Source organism: Sinocyclocheilus grahami, unplaced genomic scaffold (genome assembly GCF_001515645.1).
Source record: "Sinocyclocheilus grahami isolate Dianchi unplaced genomic scaffold, SAMN03320097.WGS_v1.1 scaffold1184.1, whole genome shotgun sequence".
Lineage (NCBI taxonomy): Eukaryota > Metazoa > Chordata > Actinopteri > Cypriniformes > Cyprinidae > Sinocyclocheilus > Sinocyclocheilus grahami.
In genome coordinates, this window is record NW_015506363.1 from 102,376 (window position 1) to 112,316 (window position 9,941).

Below are 9,941 nucleotides of genomic sequence, written 5' to 3' on the forward strand. Positions count from 1 at the left end.
ACACACTAAACAATACACACACACACACACACACACACGCGCGCGCGCGCACACACAATACACACACACGCTCTCGTTGAGGGCTGACTCTCTTTATACTGCGACGGTTCCTTCTCTCTCCCTTATATAAAGCCACTATTTACACTATCAGTCTTTTAAAGCGCTATAATAAATACATAAATATGCAATCTTCTCACCTGTAAAGAGAGTAAAATCCTATTTCCGTATTATAAGTGGAAAGGAGACGCGTTTATCCATCGTATCACAGCGCTCGGCGGTACATTGTTGACACTCGTCGACGGAGAGCCGAGCCGAGCCGAGCGGAGCCGGTGAGGGGAGGAGCTTCCTGTCTGATGTGGGCAGGGCTTACGTGAGGAGTTTCCCGCCTCAGGGGAACGACGTAACCAATCCTCCTACATCAAGTGGGGTGCGTGACTGCATGCTACGTAGCTACGTCAGCGTGACTAAATTGATATTCATGAGATAACGCTTTTGCATAGTAAGGAGAAGGGGGAGGGGTAATGAGCACCTGCTCTCAGGGGTCAGGCGGACCCCACATTAAGTGCCACCGTTTCAAATTAAATTATCTTACAAAATGAGAAATATCAACAGCAGAACAAGAAAACTACACGAAACGGTGGACAAGTATACGATTATATATTAAATTTTACGCAATATAAACGTTACAATATAACTTCCCGTAAAGATGCTTTGAAACAATATGTATTGTGAAAAGCGCAATACAAATTAATATAACTTGAAGTGTGATTCGGTGAAATGAGCAGCAGGGGGCAGCACATCCTCTCCCCCATCAGGGATTCATCAGAAGAGTGTTCATAACAACCTTTAGGGACACTGTGACATTTTTGAGTGCACACACTTCCTCATTACAGAGACACGCATTCAATATAGCAACTGAATAAATATTTAAAACATCTGATATCCTGAAATAAAAACTGGGAGCAACCTCCAAAGCTGTCAAGGAAGCTGGTGTGCTTGGTTTCCATCGACATCTCAGCTAGCTACATCAGTTTCATTGGAAAGATGCAGTCTTCACACAGTCTTACTAGTGAACAGCATGGCTTTGTGATTCCATCAGCCTCAACCCAGAAATAACCAGCATGAACAGCAAAAGTTGGTGTTTTTAGAAGGGCAGAGTCTCCTTTAGATCACATTAAGACCGTCACTGGCTTATCTGCTTATCAGATACTGTTATGACAGGAGCATATCTATGTTCTCAGGCTTCTCTGTTTCCAGTGTTCTTCTTCTTCTGAAGTTTAGTGGCGTGTGGCAATCAAAGTAAGGTTCATTACCGCCACCAATTGGTAAGGAGTAATGACCTTTCTCTTTATTGAATTGTGAACAAAACTATATTCTCTTATCTTTTGAATTGCTTTTCAAAGCGTTTGTTAATTCATAATTCATTATATTTTTTATTAAGTTCAGAAATCAGTTTCTTTCTTTCATTTTCATATTATCATCATCACATGTTCTCCGTTTACATTTCCGTGTCCCTATTCTGCACAGTGTGATATTAGGAGCTGTATGTCTGAAACTAAATACGGAGATTATTGTTTGTTCTCTACTATTTCTTTGTGTGTTACTCTACTCTGTTCTATTGTGTTACTTTACATAACCCTACATTTCTTTGAATGTCATAAAACAATCTACCTGTTCTATCCTCCTCACACTATTTTTGCTCCTCATAGGAAAATATGAAAATAGGACCCTTTGCCATATGTTCATAATTGACCTATCCGTAAGCCTTGCCCCCCTTAGTTACTGTTGCGAACTCAGACAAACAAATGGAGTTGCTAGCTGTCTTACAATGTCAGCTGTCAGTGTGAAAACCTTGTCCCAAGATGTTTTTGATACATTTTGGACACAGAAAGACCACCATTCAAGTGGGACTTAAATATGCCATAGAGGGCTATATAAAAGATATTAAAATAAATATTGTGGGTATTAATTTGGAAGTGAGGGTTTACAGATCACAATGCAAGTGGGAGAAGCCTCATGTTACGGTCATCCCGGTGGCAGATGACAACATCCAGGATCAACACTGTTCATGTACCGCAGGGAAAAATTATATTATTTTACTTTTAACCAGTTTATTATGGAGAGGCACCGAAATGTAGACATTCGTTTATGTGTTTTTGACCTACGTTGTACATGGCGTGAGAACAGTTTGCTATTTAGGTTGGTTAGCATGGACTAACTAACTTTAACGTTAGCTGGTTTTAGCCAGAGATACCTTGCTGAGGCACAAGATGACATTAACGTTCTGCTTGAGCAGATGAAAATTGTAACTTTCGAGAGTATGACAACCAGAAAATGAACGTTTTCGTCTTCATTGGCATTGGGGTTGAATGCTCAGGGACATTTTGCTCTGTTTTGTTTGGGTTTAGGAAATGGAATAAAATGAATTCCATTTCCCATCCTCTCAGGATACCTGGAATCAGTGTTACAAGTACCCCAGGCACACCATTTTTCCATTAGCACAAACACCATCAAACTGACGAGAGCTTCGGCTCTTTCAACGTTTCTCAATGGCTCTGAAACATAAAGATATCCGAGTTCCGGTCCCTGTGCAACTGATACTCAACTGCCATAGGCTCATCTGCGTTTGAAGGGAGGGGCTTACCGATAGGTCAATTGCAATCTGCAATAGCAACCTGGGAAACACAGGACCCTGGGAACATAGGAATGATCCCGTTATGACTGGTGTATTCATAGATGGAATATTAAAGCTACAAGACAAAACAACAGCTGGTGAGTATCTGCCATTTTACTTCTGCTCTATCCTGAAGGTATAAGAGCAGTATCAGAACAATTAAATACTTAGCAGAGAATGTAAATTTGAGCGTTTTTGAAGTACTTGTGCTTTTGCATTTCTGATGGGGCCATGCCCTACAGCATTTTCTCTTTTTGCAAGTGAATTAGAAAGAGGAAATATGAGACTGTCTTTCACTGTGACATTCAAGGGAGCCACCCACTTCTCAAGCAACTTTACCGGCACTTCCCTGGGATCTTAGCCAGAGGAACGTCTAAGAGGTAGCCTACCCTTACTCTTGTCAAAACATTAGAACACTCTCCTGAGCAACAGATCCTCTGTGTGAGTATATGTGTGTAAACACAAGATGTCAGCTTGCTCATCTATCAGAAAAGCCTTTAGCCTTCGTGTCGCCAAGGAGAGCAGGTTCAGCTAACGACATAATCCTGAGAAATGTAGAGTGCAATGTTACGGCTTTAATCTTCTATCTGCATGCCTGCAGGACAGCCGCACCAACCAGAAATGGGAAGATTACTTTAAAAATGTATTCAGTACAAATTACTAATTACCAGGTCCAGATGGATTCTTGAGACTTTTTTCTCACATTTTCTGTGCTGATGTTTCTGAAGAATCTGTGAAATGGATTTAAACATGAGAAAATTAAGTCTTGTTGGTTGCTTAACCCCAAAAGGACATGTGTGCCCCCTTTTTGGGAGGCTTTGGACTTTCCAGGAGTTCATGTAAGGTATCTTTGATCATGTGAATAATTAGTTTCTTATTTAGTTTGTTTTAGAGAAATGGATGTATGCATTTGATGGCTATGTGCGAGAACGCTACAAACCCATGTCACCTACAGCAGTATACTCTTCTGATGAAAACAGCCTAATTTATTTTGTTTGTTACACACTGAACATTTGAATCCCACTAGTAAGCCACACTGTCACAAAGCATATCTGTAATCTCTATTGTAACTGAATACAGCTCTTCTTCTTGTGTTCCAATCATGTAATGGCATTCTAAATATTTTGTTGCTTCTCAAGCCAGCATATCTGTAACACAGCATCAAAAGCCAAAGAAAGAGAGGTCATAATGTACGTGAAGCAGGCTAATTCATTATGACATTAAACATTCATGACCTGATAGATGCTGTTAGGATGTTTTCCAAAAACACACATTTACATTTCATATTCCACAGTGTAAAGTGGAGTTCATCTCAGCCTGGGGTCTGAAGCGTCAAAATCACCCTACACATCCTGTTATTTAGATCTGTCTGTCTCTTTCTTGCTCTGGCCTGAGGCAGCTTTCTCTTAATTTAATAAAGGGCTTAAGCATCAACCCACTTTTGAAGGATCTTACTACTATTAAATTCATTACAATACATCACCCACTGGAGACAAGACTGTGGGCAGTGAGTGGCCCCTGAATAAATGAATGAATTAACGAAGAACTCAAAAGAAAGAGAGAATATCTGCCTCTGATCTACCCTGCTCCAAAAACCTCACGTCAAATCAATACATAAAGGTAGCAGTCTTCTTATCATATATAAGTTTTCTCATTACTGTCGTAAAATCATATTATGTTGTGCATATGTGAGCTGATTGTGATGCCACATAAATGTAACATTAATACGGTAATATTCACAATAGTAAGTTATCCTGCTATATGGCTTTAGACATACCACACTGACTGACTTCTTGTTAATGTACAATAACAGACAGACCAGATATTTGACCATAACCTTTTACTGTCTTAATAAATGGCATGTGGAATCTCGGTATTATGATAAAATTATCCACATATTAAAGTGCATATTAAAGTGCAGTCATCAAATTAATTGTGTAATGCAGTGATACATTTTATTTGATAACTTTATCCTTACTTTTGTTACGGTCAGTTTTGGGATATTTTAGGTTAGAAGATAAATGCTTCTATCTGAAGTTGTAAATCAGCCATGATGCAAGGAGTCATGAATTAAAAACCAGCAATGGTAAAACGTGGCAGGACACACAAATGAACTGCACACCTGGAAACTGTCCAAACCATTCTTCTTCTTGTGTGCTACACTGTTGTTAAATTAATCATAGTCTAATCACTCAGTTCTAGTACTGTACAAAAACAGTCTGCTGCTGTCATTACCGGCCTGTCAATAGTACAGTGGATACTATAAAATCTTAAAAAGTGCTCAAATATCATGTGCAGTTGCATTCTGTTCAAACACATTGTGTTGTAATTGGCCCCAAGACACCTGTGAACCAATGTTTTTTTTTTTTTTTACATCAGGTTTGACATATTTTGAGGCACCAGATTTTAATTTGCACAAACTTTACCGCTGCATAATCTCCACCAGAATAATTTATACACGGGATTATGGGAGGTGTTTTAACTAGTGCTAGACAAAGATGAGGGATGGGGAATAAATGTGAGGTATTTTCTGATGAACGCAGTACCCCATATGTCACATTCACATTTCAAACAGTGGTGGTCAGTATTTTTCAAGGGCAGGGAAGCACAGATATCACTTATAAGTGGTAAAATATGTACTGAGATCTATACTGTTTCTGCAGTTTTGCTCATGAGAGCTGATGCTAAGACTAAGACATAAATTGATTGAAGGCTTAATGTCCATTGTACAATCAGATGCTTCTTCCCTGATGTTCCTCTCTTATAGACACCCAGTGAAGCACAGAATTTGTTCAAGACCCAGTTTGATGTGTGTAGAGACCGCTTGTCCAATAAACATCAATCATTGCTCTATTAAAATCAATGGTACAGGAAACAAGGCTTCAGGAAGGGTTCTCTGGGCCACTGAATCCTACACACAGATTTATGTAGAAAGATTAAAGTTGATCCAGACAGCTTAACATTTAGCCATATTTTTATTTATTTATTTTTTTTACAATGTATAGCAGTGTTTCCCAACCTTTTTTCAGCCACGGCACAGTTTTAATAAGTAAAAAAATCCCACGGCACACCAAGCACTGAAATATAGCAAAATTGCACAAACATGCATTGCTTCAAATAACATATTAAAACTGGATATTCTATTAAAAGTAATACTCATTTTTAATGTGAAACTTTAGCTTAAGTCAGGTATGAACACAAGGTCATGGGTATCTTTATGTTGGTGATGATAAAACAACAAATTTGCATATCGTTGCTGTCGGGCGGAAACATGGTATGTCCAAAACCACTACCACTTTCTTGTGTGTTTTTTTTTTAATCAAACACCGCGTCGTCAGAGTATTGTGGCTTTATATATGATCAGACACTTGCATGTGCCATTATAATATTAACATTTAATGAAAATCAAACAAGGTGACAGCAATGTGTTTTGTCCATCATTAACAGCTGCATCTGAGACAGTAAGTGCATCGCATTACATTTTCAACTTACAGGTTATAAAGTTTATTGTAGCTATAAGGGCATTCAGTTTTTTTGTTGTTGTTGAATACATTTGGCCAAAATCTTGTGATATAAAACACGAAGCGCTATGCACAGTGTATATAAAACAGTATATTAGCTACACCTAGACGGCAAATGCTAAGACTCTTCTCCGCTCTTCAAACATCAGTTTTTTTTTTACCCTTGCATTGCGAATGAGCAGAGCTCTGTCTCCAGACTGTCCGCCACTTCATTCTGAATGGAGGCGGGTGGAGTTATGAGGTTTTGCTGACAGTTTGAGAATCCATGAGGTTTGGTCACAAGCTTATTTGAATGCTTTTTATTGATTTGATTGATTTGATTTCAAAACAATCACAAGCTTAGGATTAAGGAAATCGTTAATAAATATTAATTGCTATTAACACACAATCAGGAGTTGGCAGTGAGGAAGAGTCATGATATAAATTGGAGAAGGATAAAGAGTTCCTGTGACATTAGTGAAAAAGGAAAAACACGCAGATGTAATAGAGAAGAGGGAATTATTCCGAGCAAAGTAGTAAAGATGTCTTGTGGTTTATAAGTTCCTAATGGAAGAGGGCAGAGAGACAGAAAGAGAGAGAAATGGGCGAGTTCAAGCTCTCACTAATGGACTAATCACATTGATTTCTATTTAGCTGCCGACTCTGATGTTATTTATCATGATTAACAAAACCACCCCTCTCTCACCCTCTGTTTTTCTTGGCACCGCCCGTTGTTTAACCAGCGGTGGAATGCTGTCCTGAGTGTTTTCCTCCCTCTCAACTGCCCGCCTGCCTGCTGACCCTCAGCTCTGAGCCGCCAAACTACCATAATGTATTGAAGTCTCTTCATACTATAAGCATAAAATCCATCACGGTTTCAACATTCCTGCCTCCACACCCTCCAGCACATGACCCTGACAGCTTTTTACTGACATCTTACTTTACCAGGGGAACATTAGTGATTGTTCCTCAGTTTGTGCAGTCTGACAGCATTATGGTTTCAGCTAAACAGGCTTCAGACAAAATCTGATCAATTTTCTGCTCATTTGCCCTCAAACTGGTATTAAAGGCAAGAAATGGCATCCAATTCAGCGAGGCACTTTTGATTATTCAACAGCAGACAATGTAGGATTGGGCTTGGTAACATCCATCAATCCAAACATGTCAGGTTTAGATATTACATATCAAAGATGTAATGGCCTTGGTGACATCGGCAAAAAAGTAGAGAAAGTTATTACATTTTGACGAAAGATTATGAAGACTTTAGTTCTTTACAATAATATGCATAATAAGACAAAGATACATGTATTACTAATGAAAATTAAATTAATTTAAACTTTAAGTGTGAACTAAAATGCTTCCATGAAAGCAACAGGATGAGAGATCTGTAGATATTGTTTTTATGGCCTTAGTGTGAGTGTCACATCTGCTCTGGGCTTATCTCATGACTTAATCTGGTCCTTTCACTGGAAATCAGCCCCTTTAAAGCCTAAAGGCTGCTGAGAAACGACACATTATTGAAAAATGACAGAGGCAGAAAAGAGAAAAGAGACAGAAAAGAGAAAGATGGACACTGCAGGAAAATCAGGTGTGTAATAGGAAAATTTTATCTGCATTCACGACCTGGTCTAAACTTGATACTTGACTTGTTCATCAGGTGCAGTTTTTCGGTTCTTTTGTTGCTTTCATTTGTCATTGCTGCTTACTACTGTTAATTCGATTAAGTTACATTAATTGTTAAATTAGTTTTTTTTTTACTCTTATAAATAAGAGTCATTTCTTTTGTTCCAGGTGACTAATCTATTCACATAACATGGCATTTAAATTAATAACACAACTGTATTAACATCATGGTAATATCTGAAAAAAAAAACATATTAGCATGTATTTTTTCCAAGTTTTTTCTAGGGTATGCAGTTCAGTGTTAAAGGAAGAGAAATAGATCACAAACGAGAAGAAACATACTGTAATTATGTTAAACATAATGGCTAGTATATGCACACAACATCCTGTACTTCCTGGTGAATTGGGTGTTAATAATGGCTTTGGTGAGGTTGACACTTCATCCCTTCAAACAGCAGTTTAACTGGCAGAAGGGTTAATGAATAACAGTAATAAAGGCAGACACTGCTTCTTAGTCCAGTTAGCACCAGGATCAAGAACTGGCTGAAGAAAGCCACTATATCCACATTGCATGTTTATGTAACTGTAATGTGTGTGTGATTGGATGCATTCAGTAATATGTGGTAAGAATGTAAACAGAGAATTCAGGAGGTACGCTGCCAAAAGTAGCTGATAGTAAGGGCCAAGCTGGGGTTTACCATTTGAAGGAATCTGTAGGGATTTATAGCATTTAACATCATTTAAGACCAGCAATTTAGAGTGTTCAGAACTCAAATGAGAATTCCAATCCTAAACTGGAATAGAGGTGGTTGCCACAGGTATTCTGTTTAAAGACTTTTATTTTAAAAGAATCTGTGGACTCATCATTTCTTTTAGGCTTTTTTCTTCAATATTAATGCAAAATATTAATTAAATATTTATCACTTAAAGGTGACATATCATGAAAATCTGACTTTTCCAGGTTTTATGTGCTATAATCAGGTCCCCGGTGCATCTACCAACCAAGAAAACGTGAAAAAGATTAACCCAGTAACTTTGTTTTGGTAAGCCTTTTTCTGCAAGCGTCTGAGAAACAAGCGCGTCTGATTTCGCTCCCCTAGTGACGTTGCAAAGGTATCTCATTATAATATTACCACCCCTTAATCTGTAAGTTTCCACCCACGGCGCCGTCATTGTGTTTTCGCAATTAAGTGACAACGGTGTACCAGTTCTAATGCCATGGCGAATGTTTGAGCAAAACATGCTAACTGTTCTGTCTTTGGCTGCACAGACGAGCACAGAACACTGTTTAGAGTCCCAGCCTCAGAGGAGACAAGAGAGAAGTGGATTTATTGATTTATTTAATGTATATTGCTGCTGCCACACAGATCTAAAATAAACATGCGATTTATTTCCCAGCTGTTTACGTTCACAGACATAACCGACAGTTTTTTGTAAGTCATGTGTGTTTTTAACGTAAACTTGTGTGTGAATGAGAACTTAAGTTTAGTACTTGCATGCTGTGACGACCCCTTTCTGTCCATGTGCACTCAGAAAACCATATATCAGAAGATTAAACTTCAGTGTGATAAACATGATAATCAGAACCAAAACAGATGTTTTTAGCAGGTACAAGCTGTGATGGCGCAGCTCTATTCTAGAAAAGGGGCGGGCAGCAGCAGCTCATTTGCATTTAAAGAGACAGCGTGAAAAACAGCATGTTTCTGCTTTCACTCAAAATAGGCATTTTCAAAATGATATAATAAATAAAATAAATTAAAAATAATTTGAGCTGAAATTTCACAGACACATTCTGGGGACACCAGAGACTTATATTACATATTGTAAAAAGGGGCATAATATGTCTCCTTTAAGCGATTCATTAATTAAATATTAATCACTTATTTATACATGGTATCACAACAAAATGTTACATGAAGCAAACTGTGAATGTTAAGTGATTAACTTTACACCATTTGCTATAGATTTGCTTTCCGCTCATTGATTTCTTATATATTATACAGTAAATGATCTATAATAAAGACAATAAAATATAGATAGTGTTTCCTCCATGTTTTAAATGGGTCATATGATACTTTTTTAAAGATCAATATTTTGTGTATTTGGTGTAACAGAATATGTTGACATGCTTTAATGTTCAAAAA

General features: G+C 37.9%; 1 protein-coding gene across 2 annotated transcripts in view; it reads right to left on the reverse strand.

The window, feature by feature from the left end:
* gse1b (Gse1 coiled-coil protein b) overlaps positions 1–9,941 on the reverse strand; it is a 264,508-nt gene that overhangs the window by 56,057 nt on the left and 198,510 nt on the right. The window contains exon 1 of one of the 2 annotated variants that reach the window (XM_016253465.1): positions 198–325. The exons of the other annotated variant lie outside the window; for it this stretch is intronic. The gene's annotated coding sequence lies outside the window, so the exon portion shown is untranslated. Of the gene's footprint in view, positions 1–197; positions 326–9,941 lie in introns of those variants that run through there. 2 annotated transcript variants of the gene reach the window in all.